This window comes from Silene latifolia, chromosome 2, assembly GCF_048544455.1.
Source record: "Silene latifolia isolate original U9 population chromosome 2, ASM4854445v1, whole genome shotgun sequence".
NCBI classification, from domain to species: Eukaryota; Viridiplantae; Streptophyta; class Magnoliopsida; order Caryophyllales; family Caryophyllaceae; genus Silene; species Silene latifolia.
In genome coordinates this window covers 52,919,985-52,940,415 of record NC_133527.1, presented here as the reverse complement: position 1 = coordinate 52,940,415, position 20,431 = coordinate 52,919,985, and the positions used below count along the sequence as shown (strand labels likewise).

General features: G+C 40.6%; 1 non-coding gene across 1 annotated transcript; it reads right to left on the bottom strand.

Annotated features, from left to right (window-relative positions):
- Window positions 1-15,493: 15,493 nt before the first annotated feature.
- On the bottom strand, window positions 15,494-15,600 carry LOC141645261 (small nucleolar RNA R71). Its single transcript, XR_012544844.1, has one exon. It is a non-coding gene; the product is annotated as a small nucleolar RNA R71 (small nucleolar RNA).
- Window positions 15,601-20,431: the final 4,831 nt, after the last annotated feature.

Below are 20,431 nucleotides of genomic sequence, written 5' to 3'. Positions count from 1 at the left end.
TAGGATCCGTTATATTTTAGTTTAACCTCTGATTGTTAACATGTAATTCGTTTAGATGACATTAGATCAATTTAATAACCTAATTAGACACATTAGGGTACATCGACATAGCTTTAAAAATCGATTAACAATTCTATAACCTAATTGAATACATCTTTCTTATCACTTGATTTCTCGCTAGCATAGGAGTGCGTGATTAGCACCTTCCTATTAATACTCGACGAGTAAGCATTAATCTTATGATATCTGACCTAATTGGACCCTTTAGGCCGCGTAGAATAACACACTCGCGCGTTTCTTCTCAATCGATCAACCTGTTTTATAACTTGTTTTCTAACTCGTTTTCTAATCCGTTTTGCAATCATTCGATCTAACCAATGAACCTAACTTAGGAACTAGGATGGCCTTGTCTTGGCCGTGAGGGTGGCCGTTGGTTTGGGCCGTGAGTTGGCCGTGTCTCCCGTCTTTCTCATTTCGTTCTTCTTTCCTTGTTTATCATTTGTTCTTTGTTGTTTTGTAGCTCGTAATTTATAGTTTGTTTATCGAGTTGTAATTTTCGAGTTAGTTTTCTTTTATCGAGTCAAAAAACCTCTTTCAAAAAAACCTTAGTCTTGTTTGGTTAGACGGTTGTTCCCCAATGCTTGTAGGAGCGTAGTAAACCGCATGTTGTTTAAAGCAACATGGCCCGGTTTATGCTAATGCATGCTTTGGTGCGTAGCCCTATGTCTAATTCGATAAGATTAAGTGAAAGCACGCATTACGAGGAGTGACCCAGGTCCGTGTGTCATGTAGGCCGTGAGTCACCCCCTTTGTGCACGGTTTTCTAGGCCGAATGGCCGTGTAATGTGTCGTGTACGGTTCTGTATGTAGCAATTGTATTTAGATCGAGTTGTATCTTTAATTTATTGTTGTGTCGGCATGAAATGCCTGGTTTGTTATAGGTAGATCCCAACGGCTCCCCCATTCCCCGTTAAGCCTTTTTTGCTTTGTTTTGTATGTTGTTAGATCAATCAACCCACATGCTAAATTACAACTTTGACAAAGTTAGTTTAGTTGCATCTAAAACGACATAGAAATTATTGTCACATGATAGGGTTAAAACAACGTTTGCATATCATATATCGTAGTAGCTATGACCTTGTTTGAACTCCGACACTTGACTTAGTAGAGGCCGTTATTGACGGGCGGGGTTGGGTGTCCTTATGGGCTTCCCAACACGTACCCTCGCCCCTTACTCAAGATCTATGGTTTGTGGATCCGTCTAAATACCATTGGATTACGAGAGTCATTCAAATCGAGTGATATAGGGTACAAGTCTTTATCTTTAATCACTCGTAGTCGATGGGCTTTATGCTTTTCGATGAAAGGTGTAAAGTTGACTTGAACGGTTCCAAGTTCCCAAAAAACTTGGTGGCGACTCTAATATGTCTTAATTCGATTCGAAAGAACCTCGAGTCGATTATGCCAGGTGTGGATCCCGCGGACGCAGTTCCCGAGGGCCTTGTCCACACTTGGTTGGTATTATTTGGCTTGATTGTTGTTTGGTTGACAATGGAGGATGGTGGAGAATGGTGGAGGATATTTGGTTATGATTATGGAGACGGAAGGTGGTTGGAAAACCGTCTTCCACTTGAGTCACCCCTTGGAGCTTCCCACTCCAAGAGGATGTGCACATTTAGTACTTGAGTTTTGGAGGGACTCGTGTGGTTGAGGCACGACGTCTGGAAGGGGACTCGAGTCGCTCTCGGGCCCGGTACCACATACGTTTTTTAAGTACCTAGTGTTGGTTTGTGGTGTCTTGGGCGTGTCCCGGCCACCGGTATGTGAAGGTGAGTATGTTGGAGAATGATTTTCATGCATTTCAGAGCTAGTTGGAATTATGGTTGTTGTCTTATCATTTATCACATGAGCATGTAGGCTTGATCATTGCACTTATTGAAAATTTATATTATTAAGTTAACACTTGGGTTTTAAATGTATGTGATGAACCATATGGTGATTTCCGCCCATATGGGGAGTAGTGTTTGACAGGTTAGCTGGATTTGACTCGAGGGCTTGGGAGCGGTCTTCCTTAGATGTCATCACCTGTGCTTATTTAGTTTTTTGACAATTAAACTCCACTTCTTTCAATTTGGTTTTATTAAATGGGATGGTATTTGCATTCCCTAAATTTGCAACTATTTATCTAACTACAACTTATCTATTTAAGTTTAATGTTAAGTACTTCTTTACTCGATTGTTCGCACTACAAGCTTGGGAAACCAAGTCTTGTGATGCCTCCATGTTTTGGGAATGCCTAGAGGAAGGGTCCTGACTTATGGGCGTGTTACAAAGTGGTATCAAAGCAACGGTTTTGGAGCCTAAACCAATGAACCAATGAACTAGGGTGTGTCAGTCTAAAATAAACCTGGTTTGAGTAATAGAGAACTTGTGACAAGCTTGGGAGACGTTCGAAGGTTATGTTCTTGTCCTCTTATATTAAGTCGGTCACTACGCATGGGTAATGGGGCGTACTTGGTGCATATGGTTGTTGCATACTTCTTGTTTGGTGTTTGTGAATTTATTGCATGCTTAGTGACATTTTTTTGTGGTACCATGAATGATGGTGGTAGAGTTACAGAAGAACGTGTTGGATGTGTGGGTGTGAGCATGTTGAGGTATAAAATGATAAATTATTTCCAATAGGAGTGTAAATCATATGATAATTATCGTCACATGTGAATTGTATGTTGTATCTATGTTTCTATTTTCTCCGTACTTACGTTTAGGAACATGAAAATAGGGTTATATATGGACTTGTGTGAGTCAGAATGAGTATATAACCCCATAAGAGGTGTACTCGGCCAAGTAAAAAGAGGGACTCGACCGATTAGAAGGCACTTGACCGAGTGCCCCTGCCACTCGACCGAGTGGATCACTTTCTAGACTCTGAGAACCTGCTGTAAGTTATGATACTCGACCGAATGGTAGAACCACTCGACCGAGTGAACTCATCACTCGACCGAGTGAGATCCTACACTCGATCGAGTGGACCTGTATAGTGGTCAATACTATTTATCTCCTATTTTGGGACATATATTGACGTTTGTTACGCTTATTGAAGAGACATAATGCAGAGACCTCGCACAAGGACTCCTTCACCTCCACCCCGCATGTCCGAAGAAGAGGTGGAAAGGATCATTTCTCAAAATGAAGCCCTTACCGAGGCCCTTAGAAACGTCACTAGAGAGAGACGCGGCGATGGATGCCTCGACCGTGAGCACCGCTATCTCGCGTCACCACCCCACCAAGTATATTGGTATGGGGGAGCCTTGTCTCTTTAATGATTGGGTAAGGTAAATAGAAAATGTGTTTGAAGTGGTAAGACGCCCCGAAGAGCTCAAAGCGGAGCAAGCTGCCTTCTACCTAGGACGCCTTGCGGGAGGATGGTGGTACAAGGAGAGGGACGCCATGAGGGACTTCTATGGAGAGAAAAGCAAGTCCGCCATCCCTTGGACCAACTTCAAAGTGCAAATGAGGAATGACTTCATTCCCGAACACGTGAGATGCAAACTCCGGGCGGAATTCGACCAATTCATTATAACCGATGCTATGACGGTGGAAGATTACTACATCCGCTTCACCGAGCTCGCTACTTATGTGGAAGACCTCCACCTTAGCCAATCTCATTTGGCTCTCAAATTTGGAGGGGGGTTGACCATCAAGATCTTGGAGAAACTCCCATCCAGAAAATTGTGTAGCGTGAAGGAAGTATATGCTAGGGCCGGAAATGCGGAGAGACTCCTCAATATGACCAAGGATGCTAAGGAGAGGTCCGGAGAGAAAAGAAAGACCGGAAGTGAAGGCGGGGGATACCAATCAAATACGTCTAACTATAATCAAGCTAAGTCCTATTCGGGTGGAGCACAAGCAAGTGACTATGGAAGGTCGGGTGGCTTCGGAGGTAGAGCCGCTAGTGAAGGAGGTGGGTTAAGGTGCTACAATTGTGGTTGTAATACCCCGTATTTAAGACGGTATAATTATATTAAAATATGCTTTAAATAATATTTAATAATTTAATTAATTGTATAATTAAGTGGTAAGACGGGAAAAAATAATTAAATAATGATTGAGACGGGATTTGTTGGGCCGTGTAGGCCACACGTGTAGGACGTGTATGATGGGAGTGTTGTCGGAGTTATATTTGTATACTACTACTAATATTATGTAATTAAAAGAAAAGGAAAAACAAATAATAAGAGAATTGGAATGGGAAACTTCCCCCCTCTTTCCTTCCTACATCTATATAAATAGCTAATCTACCTACTCATAATCGTATATAACATAAAAACACAAATAATTGATCTAAGGTAAGGGAGAAGGATCTAAGGGAGAAAAATAAGGGAATTCATCAAAGTATTATCACCTCAAGGTAAGACCGTCGTAATTTATGTTTATATCGTCTTATTCAATTAATTAATCGTATATTCACCGTATAGACCACCATGAACAACGACGTTGACCTTAGTAGTTGCCTTTGACCATCGTGATTCCAATAGGACCTTTGTTGACCGTCGTTGACCACCTTAGGTGGCGGAATTGGCATCTAAAAGGTGTTTGTCGTGTGCCTTTAAGACGAAAATTATGGGTTGTGTATATGAGGAATGGTTGTGGGACCTGGGTGGTTGATTATGTTGGAAATAGGCGGTCCTAGTGGTGTTGTCGGGGTGGTTGCAGGTGGTGGTTGGTACGATGGATGTCGGGTATGGGTGTTTGTGTAATTAAACGGGTCATGTGTCGTTTTGTTTGCCCGTGGGTTGTCGTATGTTGTCGTGGCAGGTGGTGGGACCACCATGGGTCAAGAGAGACCAAGGTGGTGGCCACAGGCTGTCATGGGGCTGGTAATGGTGGTGAGTATGTGTGTTTTTGATTTATTTGTGTCGGGTTTGAGGGTACTGTTTAGGGCATGTTTTAGTGGGTTGTAGGGGACGATTTAGTAGGTGGAAGGAGGATGACAGGATGCATCGTAGTGCAAGCTAGAGGTGGCAGGCTTGGGTGGAGTCGTTGGTGGCTAGTGGTGTCGGGAAAAGGCGGGTTTAGGAAGGGTGTTGGTCACGGTTTGTAAACCGTGTAGGAGGTGTGTTTTGTGGGTTGTTCTCACGGGCTGCATTGGTATTGTGTGTTGGGTTTTATTTATTATTAAGACGGTTTTTTACGTAATAATCTACATGGGAAATAATTAATATAATTAAATTATAATAATGAATTGAATAATTAATAATTAAATTATAATATTTCCTTTAGGTGACGGTTTTGAAGTGGAATACTTCTGATTATTTTTCGTGGACTGCTTTATTGGATTTTGCTGCCGAGGTAGGTTATCTACTCAACTTGAATAAGTATTGGTAATTTATCAGTTGAATAATAATTGGAAATGGATGTTGGTAGTTGGATGGTTAATGTTATTGTTTATGCACTGAAATATTATTATCCGTATTGCATATTGGTATTGTTGTTGTTTGAGTACCCGGACCAGGGGTGGCGGGTTATATTTGAAGAATCGGACCAGGGGTGGCGGGTTATAAAAGGGTGTCTCGGAGTTTTTTATGGCTGTATAAACCGGACCAGGGGTGGCGGTTTATAAAAAGGGTGTCTCGGAGTTGCCAATATTTTTATGGATGTCTCGGAGGATGTATGATTGTTGGAATTGTGAACGAAATTGAGCATTTACATAATTGATCTGTCTTATTGTTTTATTATTCTTATTATTTAGATATTTCTACTCACCGTTGGGTTGACCGTGTATTCGTTAAACACCTGTGATGAACCAATAATTGGGGAGCAAATTGATTTCAGGTAGTTGAGCTGACTTAGAAGGGGAGCGGAAGGGCGAGAGGCTATGGCATGTACTTAGCTGTCTAGATCACTTAGATTTGTCAAACAATATTTATTATTCATTTTATTTAAGTTTCCGTTGCAGTTGTATTTTAATTAATTACAGTTATTTATTTTGGATTATGTAATAAGGCCATATAAACGTTATATTTATTTAAAGTACTCTGGCGAATTTCGTTTACCTTTGTATTCACTACCTCAGGCAACTGAGATAGTAACACTTTTATTTATCTGGGAATGCCTAGTAAAGGCTCTTAAATAAATGAGAGTGTTACAGTGGTGGCTTCGGCCATAAGAAGATGGAGTGTACTAGAACTCAAAAGGGGCCCAACCAAAGGTTTGGGCAAGGAAACTCCTACTTCACCCTTTCTCAAAGCCGGATGTAACACCCCCATTTAATCAAGAGCCTTTACTAGACATTCCTAATTAAATAGGTGTGTTACCATCTCAGTTTCCTGAGGCAGTAGTTACAAAGTATACAATCCAAAGTACTTTATTAATTAAATTACTCAAATGGTCTTATTACAACTTAAATAAAATACGGTCTTAAATTAAATTACAAAACTCGCAGTGGAAAATACATGTAACTAAGTCTTTATTACATTTTCTATAAAGCTCGTGAAAGTCTCTATCTTTGTCTCGTCAGTCCACTCGTCCCAATCTGTAATAACCTGCGAATCAAACTACTCCCCAATATTTGGTTTACACTGGTGTTTACGGAATACACATCAACCCAACGGTTAAGTTGGAATAGCTAAACAAAAACAATAAATGAATACAAGACAATATTAAATGCAAATGCAATGCATGCTCATGATCATCCTCTGAGGCTCCCGTTCATCCCGCCAATCCCTTGCCGGGGTAATCTCAATAACATCCCAGAGACAAGTCCTGCAGAACCAGCCTGGGGAAACCAATACAAGTGCTCATGATATGATATGCAAACAATTGAGCTATACAACATTCTTACCATCTCAGACACGAGGCTGAAGAAACTAATAGTATAATTCATCTCAGACACGAGGCTGAGAAAACCAAATTAAATAAATATAATCCATTCAAAAATCATATCCACCTATCACAGTTCCACTAATCACACAAGACAACTAGATAATATTAACTGTGTAAATCATTAAAGTAAATGAATAGTTATCCTACCTCGATAGTGAATTCCGAGTCCAAGCAATATAATAATAATAAATATAGTCACAAGCGGTCTTCCGTAAGTCCAATATATATACCTATCCAATTATAACATAATAGTTATAAACATGCCTCGCTTAACTAATTGTTTAATTAATTATAAGTTTACGACTCAATTATTTAAAACCCGTCACCTAAACAAATGAGATAATAGTAATAATTATAAATATACCCAAAAGCCCATTACTTAATATGATACGAATTAATTAATATCAAAACCCGCATTAATATCAAATAGTTAATTAAATATAATTACAAATTAAACGAGTTTTTAATAATACTTGAGACGGTTCCATCTAGCTAATTAACCCATCGACTTACTTGTACCCGACTCCCTCCTTCTCCAACACCGAACCACCACCAAGGTCAGGCCGTGGCAGCCACCACCTCTGCCACGCCTGCCCAGCCGACCACCATGCTTTAACCACCAAGCCCACACCTCTTCTTCGAACTCCATCCAACATCCTCAACATCCCCCCTTAACCGAACCAATGCACTCCTTCTCCCTCGACTCCAAACACCCTTACACCAACCCCGACACCAACACCACCCACTCCCCCCCACCACCACCCACCGTGGTCAGCCACCAGACCCACGGGGAGGCCCAGCTCAACCCAGAACTAGGTCGAACACCTTGATGAAACCGAGACAAGAACAACATCAAATACAGCGACAATGCTACCACTAGCCACGGTGGTAAAAACCGCCCATAGCCACCCTAGACCTACCCATAACCGCCCTAGATAACCACCACCATCCCTGAGTCAGTCGACTCTCATGTGGATCCCCAATCCCCTGCAACCAGCTTAACAACAACCTGAAACTATAACAACCCAGCCTGCAAAACGCAACTACCAACACCAGTCACCGGCACCTCCACCACAACTACCACCAAAACTGACCCCTAACCACTCATAGCCACGGGTCCTACCCTTACCCAGGTTAGGGTCCGGTCAAATTGGGTTATGGGTCAATGGTCCCTCCTTATTTGTCACGGTTCACCAACAAGCAACAACAACGACAAGGCATCACTACTACCTCCGACGCCCCCTACCACCATGTCAGGCGCCACCACCAGCCTCAAACCACCCTATGACCCCCTACCCAGAACCGAGTAAGGTCACGTATAGAATTGGGTCGGGTTTTGGGTCTCTTTAAGATGGGTCCATGTGAACAACAAATACACGACCATAATTTATGCCCTAATTTATAATACGGTCAACACCGGTCAACGGGGTGGTCAACGTCAGACTAGGTCGGGTCAATGGTCAAGGTGAGGTCTTGGGGTCGAGTCAACATATTATTTTAATAATTTAATTATAAGAAAGAGTTTATATGACGGTTACCTTTAAGACGAGTGTAAGATAGATGTAAAGCTCCTTTTCTTCTTATTTCTCTCTTTTACTTTTAATTGTGATTTTATGTGATCTTATGTGAACAATAGAATAGCATAAGGCCTCTATTTATACTAGCAGAAGGTAGGTGGATGAACCTTCTAAGCTCTTTCCTAATCTTATTATGTCATATTATATATAATATTTTATAAATACCGTATAAATACTATATAAAACACATATTACCTTATTAGTTGTATAATACCATATACTCATACTAGTATGCGTCACATGTATACATCCTCCGTTATATATTATTATTATTATTATGTATTCTTTAATTTAATTATTATTTCCTGTTTAATAATTACACGTCTCAATAATTAATATAAAATATCCATTTCCATAAATCCCATTTTAATAAAATGATTGTTTTAGCAAGATTTCTCACAAGGATAAAGTCCTACCAGGGATGTAATTGCAGGGCAATCTAACTCAAAATAATTAAGATTGACCAGTACGACTGATTAAGTAAAGAACAGATAACAAAGTGAGACACAAAGATTTATACGTGGAAAAACCCTGGGAATAAGGGAAAAAACCATGGGCACATCGCCATGAGGGATTATTACTATGTTTTGGAGTATCCTGATAGGGAATGTGTATGTCAGGTTAGGAATAGAGTATGAACGTTTGATAATAATGCTTTTGTAGTTTACAATTACAAAAATGAGTGTAAGTGAGAGTGAATAAGTGACGCCCTTTCTTCTTTTTTCCCTCTGCTATTTATAGTAGCTTCATTCTCTTTGAAACGGCTCCTCCATGTTTGTTTAGGTTGTTCCTAGGTAATAGGCCTCGTGCCCTATTTACCCGGAGGTAGGTATTTGACTCCTAAGACTGGCCGCTTTTATCTCTGCTAGTTTGACTGCTCTATACTTGTTGTGGGTTTTGTTGAATAAGTCTCTCGTGTAAGTAGGAACTATATTTCTAGACATTAGTTGTTGCCTGATGCGTTCTGGTAGTGCTTAACATGTGGCTTGGTAAGATACCTCTTCAGGCCTGGCCTAATAGACGGCCTGAGCTGTCTTTCCCCCCTGGCTGGTGCCTGCTCAGGTGTTGTATGCCTTATGTTAGATGTCTTCTATTCAGGCTTGTCTTGGTTATTGCCTAATTGTTGTCCGGTCAGGCAGGATAATTCTGGGCCCAACAATTGCCCCTTATCTTCTTATTCCCAGTGGATCTGGCCAGGGATAAGGAGATAAAAATTCGGGCCAGGCAAAATGTATAAGAATATTTACCGGAAAAGAGTTTGAGTTCCTTTCAACTTCTATAACGGCTAGTGACCATAAATGAGGTAGGTTCATCAAACCCTAGGAAAGTCATGATTGGATTCATCCACTTGTGTTATCCGTTGGATTTTTGCGGCTATAAAATGCTTGGAACCGTTTGTTTGCTTTTATATTTTCATTCTTCAATTCTCTAAACTTTCTTTCTCTTCTCTTTAATTCCTTTGTGAAAATAATCCTTTCTTTGAAAAGCAACTTTATATTCCAATAAAAAAAAAATTGCTGGTGGAAGGAGAAGGGTTGCTGCATCAAAGACTGCTGTTGTGGCTGATCAGGTTCCGGTGGTGGTAGATGTCCCTGAAATTATTCCTTAGGATGAAGTTATGGAAATTTCTGCCTCTGCAGAAATCATGTCTATCACACACAAGGGTATCACTTTTGCCCCTGTAAAATCATTGTCTGCTTCTTTCCCTAAGGCTAATCAATTGAAGCCTTCTGTGGACATGGGCCACCCGCACCGCGCGCACCCGCGCATTGGTCTCGGAGCGGCGGCACTTCTCCCACGGAACTTTGGTTTGCCAAAGCACGTCATGGGCCGTTACCGATTGGTGAGGCATTGAAACCTGTGAAAGGTTGAATAAGCCTGTATTTGTGGAGTCGCCACCAATTTTTATTGAAAATTGGAATCGTTCGAATACCTCGTGTCATGTCAAGATACAAAGTGTGAACACTAAGAAGTCGTTACCCTTAGCATTCTATGTCTAGAATGAGTCTCGAAGATGCCAATGGACACGGATGTCCAGAGATAACTGGAGTAAGGGGTGAGGGTACGTATTAGGAAGCTCTTTAATCGAACACCTAACCACGCCCGCCTTGATAGCAGCCTCTACTAATGATTAGGGAAATCGTTCATATTTGATATGTTGTCGATGTAATTCATGCAATGCAACAACCATAGATTAATCTTAGCATGTAGAATTAGGCTATGTCGGTAACACGTATTTTAGCAAACAAATTCGTCGAATTAGATGTTAGATTAATAACATGTGAATGCCAAGTAATAAAATCATACATAATAATAATTACGACAAATGAATTACAATAACTAAAATTACAATAGTTACAAGGATTACTTGATCTACGTCAAAAGCACGCTAAAAAGCGAGGTTTCGAAGAAGAAAATGAAAGAAAAGTAAAATTAAAATATGAAAATACGTCTGATTAGAGGTGATAATACGATTAATAGTCGATTTAAACCATAAATAGAAACTACGTCAAAGCGAGAAAGAGTTCAGGGACAGAAGCTAACCCAAACAGGCGCAACATCTGCTGCGTCCCTTGGAAGAGGCGCAGCACTTCCTGCGTCTGTTCTTCAGTTGAGTTCTGGCTGTGAAGTCAGAATCGCGGATTGTTATCATTCATTGGTAAATTTAAGGTCGATTATTGATATTAGACTCAAATTGAAGTGCTTTAATTGATTACATGCGTCTGGAACCGTTATAAAACGAATTAAAGATGAGAATTTACATCGATTTCCATGATTACGATGAACTCGTGTCGGAAATACAAAAAGAACGAACTTTGAACTTGAAAGCGGAATTAAATTGGATAAACTGAAATCAATTAAAGAAAACTATGTACAAAAGATGAATTCCAGAGAATCGATATGAGAAAATCGAACCTTTAAAATCCGGGTTTGAATAGACGACGAAATCCCGCAAATATTGAATGTTAAGGGATTTATGTCGAATTATGCATTATAATTTAAAAGGATTAGTTAAAAACATGTTTATATACTGAAACGAACAAAAGAAACGAAAGAATAAGAGAAAAGGGGAAATTGTAGAAAGTCGAGGAAGAAGAAGAAGAGCAGGAGCAGCGGCAGCCTCAAGAAGAGGCGCAGCAGGTGCTGCGACTCTTCGAAGAGGCGCAGCTCCTACTGCGTTTCTTCTCGACGCCAGACCTCCGCTGATTTAAAAATACGGTTTTAAAATATTGTTTTTAAGACGGATTTGAAAGTGCTTCTGATATAAACCTTACATTAACGATACAAAATAAAAGGTACAATAAATAAATGGGATTTACACCCTCAGACTTACATGTTTGACAAAACGAGATTGACAAAAGTTATCATTTAGTGATTGCTTGACTTGAATATGTGTGGAAAGTGCCCTTGTTAAAGGATTTAAAAGATTGATTAAAGTGGAGTTGGTCAAATTGGTCGGTACCGTGTCATTCCTAAACTCCTCCATAGGTTTAGTATAAATAGAGACCTTCGGCCTCCATATTTGGCATGCGAGTGTTCCGCCCCTTCTTTCTCTCTCTTTGCATTCTAGACTACGCTATTGCTTTCGACGCCTATGTGCTTGATCAATCGACCACGTAAGCTCAGATCATTCACGGAAATGTTCTAGAAAGCATGGAAAGAGGGCTGGGGAAGAGGCGCAGCAGCCAATGCGACCTTGGAAGAGGCGCAGCAGCCACTGCGACCCTTGGAAGAGGCGCAGCACCTGCTACGTCATTTTCCCAGAGGTTTCCTCCTCAGCAAGAAAGATTTTCGCGTTTTTTATGGAATTTCGGTAGATATACACTTCCTTATTCCGTGAAACACAATATGCGGAAGATATTTCCTTAAAAATATTAAATTTAATTAGAAATAAATATCCAGAGAATTCTAGAACACTCCGGAACATTCCAACTCGGCATTTAAATGGTTTTTAAAAAATGAAGCGGTTTTTGACCCGGACTCCAAATGAATTCTAATTACTGTCAAAACGATCGTATCGGCGCGTAGATGACGACCATAAGGTTGACTCGAGTGTTTGAGCTATCACTTGTCGATGAACTAACGAACTATCATAAAATCGTTCCGCGTATCAAACATGCGGCCCAATCATCACTGGGTGGTTGGCGGGAGGTGTAGAGATGAGGTATCTACACCTTCTTTCGAGCATTACTTGAAAGGTAGGGGTCTTCTCCCCTCTGGTGCTGAGGTCTGGGTCCCTGAGAGTGGTCGAGTCAGGGCTAATTGTGTTAGGTTCATAAACCCTCTTATTAGACATATCTAATATAGATCTAAGTTACTAATTAAATTAGATGTTGTGGATCTAGTTACATGCAAACATATAAAAGAAAAAGTAAAAGGAGAAAACGATTTTTCCTTATATTATAATGAAACGGAAATGTGCACAAGGTTGAACTCCTTCCAACCTTGTTCTTGAGCTATGAATAATTGGATGATCCTCCAAAGTTTCAAAGTAGAAACTCTCCTATCGATTGCACCCAAGATATGACCCAAATAATTTCTAGTAATATTAACTAGATATTACAAGAAATATTAATCCCTTAATATTAATTTTATTACTACTCTAGTAATTAGGAAATAATATTAATATGGTTGTGAGTTTTAGAGAGAGATACATGCAAAATTAGAACAAGAAAAATTGAGCAACAAATTGCTCTTTTTAAGAGCACAAAACCGGCCCCCATGTCCCTTAGTGGACAATTTCTTTTTCTTATTTTATTTGCATACTTGATAGGTAATGAGTATTACTAGAGTAGGTTTGTCATAAGTGATGCGTGTCTTTTATATGATGTTTTATACCTCATTTTACACGCATTTCAGAGCTCATTTGTGTAGTTTATGCTACATTTCTCCCTATTTCCGTCTACTTCCGTATTTTTGTACATTATTGCAGAAATGTGAAGAATTCAACGGAAATTGAGCTAAATCCGTCCCCGAGTATCCTGCATTGCATTTTGACGTGGAGTATTCACTTAAGGAACGAGCTTGGTGCGCATTTCAAAGCCCGAAAGACAAATCCACGAGATCATAGAAGTCAAGTGCCAGCTAAAGCAGTCGATCGACCAGTACCCTTAGTCGATCGACCAACTCATGGGCTCCAGAAGCTACTGTACACTGCATCTCAGTCGATCGACCACCATGCTCAGTCGATCGACCACACCGCTAATCAGACGTGAATAAGAAGGTCGAGGAAAAGCAAACCCATTGTGTTTAAGTTTTAATAATAAGTGTTACGTATATTTGCTATATAACGTAACCTAGCTTACAGAGATATGCATTCAGAAATTTACCTAGTTCTACATTCAGTTTAGTTTATCATATAATTAGGGTTTGGGATATTATTTCGCATCGGATTTTCGTTGTGCTTTCAATCATTCCGTTACAATCCTTCTGCGATTTCGGTATTCCTTCTGTTCTAATTTCAGTTCATCTTTATTTGCATTCATAGTATAGAATTGTTAGTTAGTTCCCGAAACCATAATTATCGTTTTATGCTAGCCTTTTGTTCCGTAGTTTTAATTATGAATTCTTCTGTTTATTTCATCAATCTTATTGTTGTTATAATTCTTAGTATGAGTAGCTAAATTATTCGTGCTAGGATGTAGGGGAATTATAGTGTAGGCGGCGTAGAATGAACACGGACTGAATCGCGTGTCAGTCGATCGACTGACATACTTGGTCGATCGACTGACCTCGTGGGGTTTTACTTTCGTTTTAATTGTTTTAATTCTTTATTCGACGAATCGAGTGCACACGACTAGTTGAATGTTTAGGATGTGACTGACCCATTAGATCGAGAGATATGGACAGTTGTTAGATCACCAATTAAAATGACTAAACTATGCTGAGATCAAAAGATAGGTAAAGTTTAGATTATAAGTCACTTTTCAGGACGAGAGTCAGTATTAGTGATATTAGGGACTTATAGCGAGATCGAAAGATGCTATCTGTTAAGAGTGGACCGAGAGGACCTCTTGTTTCCCGCCTCATGTGTTTGATTTAGACCGACTTAGTTTGCTGCCGCCGAAACTATAGTGAACCGACCATCCTAGTACCCCTTCTTTTATCTGTTTTATCCGTTTATTTAGTTTATTGTCTTTTATTGCTATTAGTATAGACCAAATCAATTCAACCCCCACTTTCGTTACCTTAGACTAAATTAGACAATTAGAAATTACATTCGCCTCCTTGTGGTTCGACCCTGTTACCACTAGCCTAGGTTAGTTTTAATAGGAAATTATAAATCTTATTTTTGGTACTCACAACGACGGGTATCAAATTTTGGCGCCGTTGCCGGGGAGGCAATTGTTCTAATTTTTAGTTGTATTTATTTAGTCTTTCTTAGTTTAAGGGACATCCGTTCCTTAAACTTTTCTTATATTATTTTTGTAGTTTCTTCTTTTGCGCAGGTCACAGGGTGGTGAACTAGTACCGTTCAATCCTGAGATTGAGAAATCCTTGCGCGAGTTGAGACGATCACAAAGGGTATTACCGACAGAGGAAGAGCTGAGTACTCTGTCAAGTTACTACGAGAACGCTCTGTTCGAGGAAGATCCACCTACATCTCCTGCTTCTATTTCTTGGTGAGATAGTCACTTCTCCGTAAATTCCAGTCATGGTCAAGAAGCAACTATAGCAAGTCATTGTGAGCCGACAAATTGAAAATCTTTACAAGGGATTTGAATTACCGGAGCTGATAGGAAATTCGAACCAAAGCCTTCCTATATCAACCTAGTTGAGAGGAACAGATTCGGGGGAGCGCAAATGAAGATGCGCCAAGCATATGGAGATATTTATCGATTCATCACGCTCTATACCCCCGCCAACCGGTGTGACCCAGGACCAGATAAAGGAGACTATGTTTATATTCTCACTCGTGATCTTTGCAAGGGAGTGGTGGAGAGATCTGCACCGAGCCGCTCATGGGATCACCGACCGGAATTCCTTAGCCCTGGCATTTTACAAAGTACTTCTCTGCCTCGAAGACTAATGCCATTAGAGCTCAGATCACGAGCTTTAAACAAGGGCCGGATGAGAACTTTCATGAAGCATGGGTTCGTTTCAAGAAGCTGGTATGAACCATACCGCACCATGGGTTCGAAAAATGGAGTCTTTGCAATCAGTTCTATAACGGGCTGTATGACGATCAGAGGGCTATTTTGGATGCTGCAGCCAATGGCCGATTTGCTGAGAATATGGGAGAGACTAAGGGGTTGAAGATCATTGATGACTTAGAACCCACAAGGCTGAGTATAGGAATTCCAGGGGGAATCAAAGGAGGAGTGCTGAATCTCCTTCTGTAGCTGCACTTGAAGCTCTCACTGCGAGATTTGACAAGTATGAATTGGGAGGAGCTTCAAAAGGAGGTATTTACCAAGTAAATTCTGTGTCAGACGGTCCTTTCGTCTGCAGAAGGTGTGGAGCTGAGGGACATGTCTCAGAGAATTGTCCTAGTCCTTTCGAGTCTTGTGCTGCCTTTCAACACTATAGGTAGATAAACACCTACTATGAGCCTAATGTTCATCCCAACTTGAGGTGGAGTAGCCAGAATGTCCTAAATCCAACTCCACCTCCGCAGCAGCAGCAGCAGCAAGCCTATGTACCCCCTCATCATAAGCAACAACAATATCAAAAACCTCCCTATGCGCGCAGCAAAGAACAATCTCAAAATTCCGAGTTTCTTTGAGTTGAAGAATATGTTGCAAAAGGAGTCCCAAGCTAGAGAGGCTGGAATGAAACTTTTAGAAAGCCAAATTGCTCAATTGGCTAGCAAGAGTACCACTCGAGCTCCGGGACACTTACCGACTCAAACTGACCAGAAAGAGACCCTAAATGCCATTACTTTGAGGAGTGGGTCTACCCTGGAGGGGCCTGCCATGGTCGAGGATGCCCCTGCAAAAGATGAGGCGAAACCGAGTCAGAATAAAGCTGTAACGAGTAATACAAAGAAAAAGGCGTCTACCAGGTATATCGATCGATCGATCGATGTACCCGATCGATCGGCGAAGTGCGGGTTACAGAGCTTCGGAATCTGTAGATCTCGTCGATCGACTGAGCAAGGTGTTCGATCGACTGAGGCCACTGCTGATATTGAGAAATTTCATCCTCCAATGCCCAATAATTTGAGAGACCACTTATTTCGGGGTACGACAACTCCGAAAGTATTGGGGCAAGACCCGAGTGCTGATGGGTCCGTCCCGGTTCCAAAGTTCGACCCAATGTCGGTCAATGGCTCACATTTGAGACGGTCTGAAGAGGGGTCAAGCTTCAATAAAGAGAAGGTAGTGGACTTCCAGCCTAAGTCCACGGACGCCGGCATGCGTGATTTAGAGGAGAGGGCTAAGCTACTTCTTACAGCCCCATATCCAGAGAGACTAGTGCCGACAAAGGAACATGTATCTTTCAGTAAATTTGAAAATGTTGTTCGTAGTCTTAACGTACAAGTACCTTTCCTTGAATTAGTGAATCAAGTGCCCGCTTATATGAAGTTCATGAAGCAATTGCTATCTAAAAAGAGGTCACTTGAAACAGTGCATACTGTCGCACTCACTAAAGAGTCATGCTCTTATTTGTCTCATACTGCACCCCATAAGCTAGAGGACCCGGGTAGTTTTTCCGTTCCTTGTAATATAGGTACCTTCTCTATTGAGAAGGCATTATGTGACCTAGGAGCTAGCATTAGCGTCATGCCCTTAAGTCTTGCTAGGAAGCTAAAACTGACTAGGTTTGCAGTCACAGATATGACCGTTCAGAAGGCTGACCGATCTGCGGTCCAACCTATAGAAGTCCTAGAAGATATCCCCGTGCAAATAGGGAAGTTTTTCTTCCCTGTATACTTTGTAGTCCTAAATATGCCTGAGGATGCCCACATACCTATCATTCTAGGTAGGCCATTTCTGCACACTGCTGGTGTAGTTATTGATGTTGGTTATGGGGCCCTGACCTTCAAAGTGGGGAAGCATTCTATTGTCTTCGCCCAAACAACTAGGAAGAAGGACCCCATGTGGCCTGTCACCTGTAATACGGTTTCTGAAAAGAAATCATACTTTGTGCTTCCTGATATGCATGTCTCTACTCCTATTCCTGTCATAAACCCTCCGCCCCAGATTGGGAGCAAATTGGAGGAAGATTTGTCTATTTCTGATATTGCAGGAGCTGGTTTTGGGAAGGAAGAGTCGCGGGTTGCTCCAGCTGTGAAGGAGCAAATCGTTTCGAGAGGCGGTCTTGGATGCCTGAGTTATGGCACTGATGAGGAGCTTGAAGATGAGCCACCCAAGGTGAGACAGTCCGACTTGGATTTTGATGAGCCGGAAGAGGTCATTGATTGAGGAGATGACAAAGCTGTTGATCCGTCAAGCTCTACGGATGCTGAAGTTGAGAAAGGTGCAGCTGAGAAGATAAGCACCGTCGAGGCTACCTCTAGTAGCCAGAAGCCGACGAAGTGGGCCATACCATGGCCATTCTTGATCAACTATTAGTTGATAAAATGCTTTATCAAACATTTACTTTATTTCTTTTAAGACTATTTACCGTATTTTGTGTGCGCGAGACTTCGCATTTATTTCGTTGCTTAGGATTTTATACGATTTAGACTTTGGTTTGGGTTTTGCGCAATTTTGGGCGCGTATTATTATGGACTTGCAGGTTTTTGACCTCATTAGCTCAAGTCATTGAGCAAATACGAAGAAATCAGAAAGTTACAGTAGCTTTCCCAGTCGATCGACTGCCTTCCATGGTCGATCGACTGAGTTGCGCATCTCAGGAGTTTCTGTTCCTGTTCACTTTGGTCGATCGACTGCCATCTATGGTCGATCGATCACTGCCACTATCGTACTGTTTCACGACCTTTCCCCCTTGTGTTGGGTCGTTTTGCGGGATTAAGGGAGTTTTCTACTCTAATTTATTTCCCGACTCATTTCTGATTTCTTCCATTTTCGTAACTTTGCACATAATTACCGCTTCTTCCTTGCTTTCTCGATTTTATGCGTGATACTTTGTTTGTCTTTTCAGGTACTTATTGGTAGCACTGCTGGCTACTGAAACCTCCTAGCTCACGCTGGTTTGGGGAGGTTTCCCTTGCTGCGCTTAAAGTCTTGTGAGTCCCTAAGTTCCACTTCATGTCATATTTACTTATTTTCTCGCAAATTCCCATTTCTCTTTTGTTTCATTACATGATTTTGCACAATGGGGACATTGTGCGATTTGGTTTGGGGAAGGGTTTTGCGTCGCATATCATTTGCTTGCATTCACGTTTATATTTTGTGTTGCATTGTCCAGTTCATTTCATATATATACAAAAATTCAAAAAAAAAAAAAACTGAAAAATTTCAAAATTTCAAAAAATGCACGTTTATTTTAGCATTGAGGTCGAGTCGAAACGGTAGTATTTCAATGATGACATTGCATTTGCATCTGTTTTGCCTAAGCCGTGCTAATTGACATGTTATTAGTAGAATCGTATAAGTGCATATCTACGAGTTTTCGTTAATTATTTGCTGAACTTGAGACTTGACTTAAAATTTTTGCAAGCTACATCATATTTCTAAGATTTAGAGCCTATAACTGGTGACATCTATGACCAGTTTATCTAGGATGTGAGTAGTACTCCTTATGAGGCATGTTACATAAATGTGCACAAATATGAACTTAATCTACTTAATACCTGTGTGCATTCGGTTTGTGGTTTGTTGACACATGTGGTAGAGGTTTCCCTTTATTCATTATGCCCATAAGCTCCACACTGCCAAAAATATCCTTTATGTCCTATTTACTACATCCTACATTTAGCCTGTCCTTTGTCAAGCTAGTAGTCTATGTTCTTGGGATTGTTACTTAGTTTTTAGTAGCATTTGCTCTTATTTGAGATTTTGTTGGGAAGATGAAATGAAGGAGGAAAGAAGTTGAAAGGAAAGAAAAAGAAACAAAAAGAAAAAAAAATGATTCGAAAAAAGAGAAAAAAAAAGTTCTGTACTGTTCATAGCAGTCGATCGACTGCCAATTCTGGTCGATCGACTGAGGTTCAAAAGAAAAGAAGAAATCAATTCGCATAAGTTCAAAATCCTTATCTTTTGGCGATTTTTGCTCCCATGTTGCATTAGTATCTTATGGGGAGTTAGTTGATTACTTTATACCACGAGATTGTGAGTTCTGTGCTTGCTATAGCACCGTTTCTATTGACTTATGAGCAAGAAGAAGGATGCTGTCATATGGTTCCGTTTTGGTACTAGCTTGATCACCTGTACCTCCACTTTTCCATAAATGTTTTGCCTCTTCTTACCCATACCTCACATATCCACATATATACCTCGGCATGTGTCATAGTCTTTTGTTGGTTGGAATGCATATGTACGGTCATAGAGATTACTTTCATATTATATTGCAGGCATGTTCTTATAGGTCGTAGTTAGGTGAGAGTCTGTACAAAATGAATTCTTTCTATCCTCTTATATATTCACCCGTGCTTATGTGTGATATGAGCGACCCGTGAGAGTCCAAATTGAGAAGTCTCTATAGTTGATGGTTCAACAGTTTTTAACGACTTCATAACTCGTTTGCATGATTCACATTGCTAATTGATTGTTGGTTATTGCATTAAAATGGTTTAGGCCTTACATGTTGTAATTCGCTCTGAGTTTGAACTCGTTCCATTAGGTCATTAGATCGAGTCTAGTTCTTGCTTGGGGACAAGCAAGGGTTTGGTTTGGGGAAGTTTGATGCGTGTCTTTTATATGATGTTTTATACCTCATTTTACACGCATTTCAGAGCTCATTTGTGTAGTTTATGCTACATTTCTCCCTATTTCCGTCTACTTCCGTATTTTTGTACATTATTGCAGAAATGTGAAGAATTCAACGGAAATTGAGCTAAATCCGTCCCCGAGTATCCTGCATTGCATTTTGACGTGGAGTATTCACTTAAGGAACGAGCT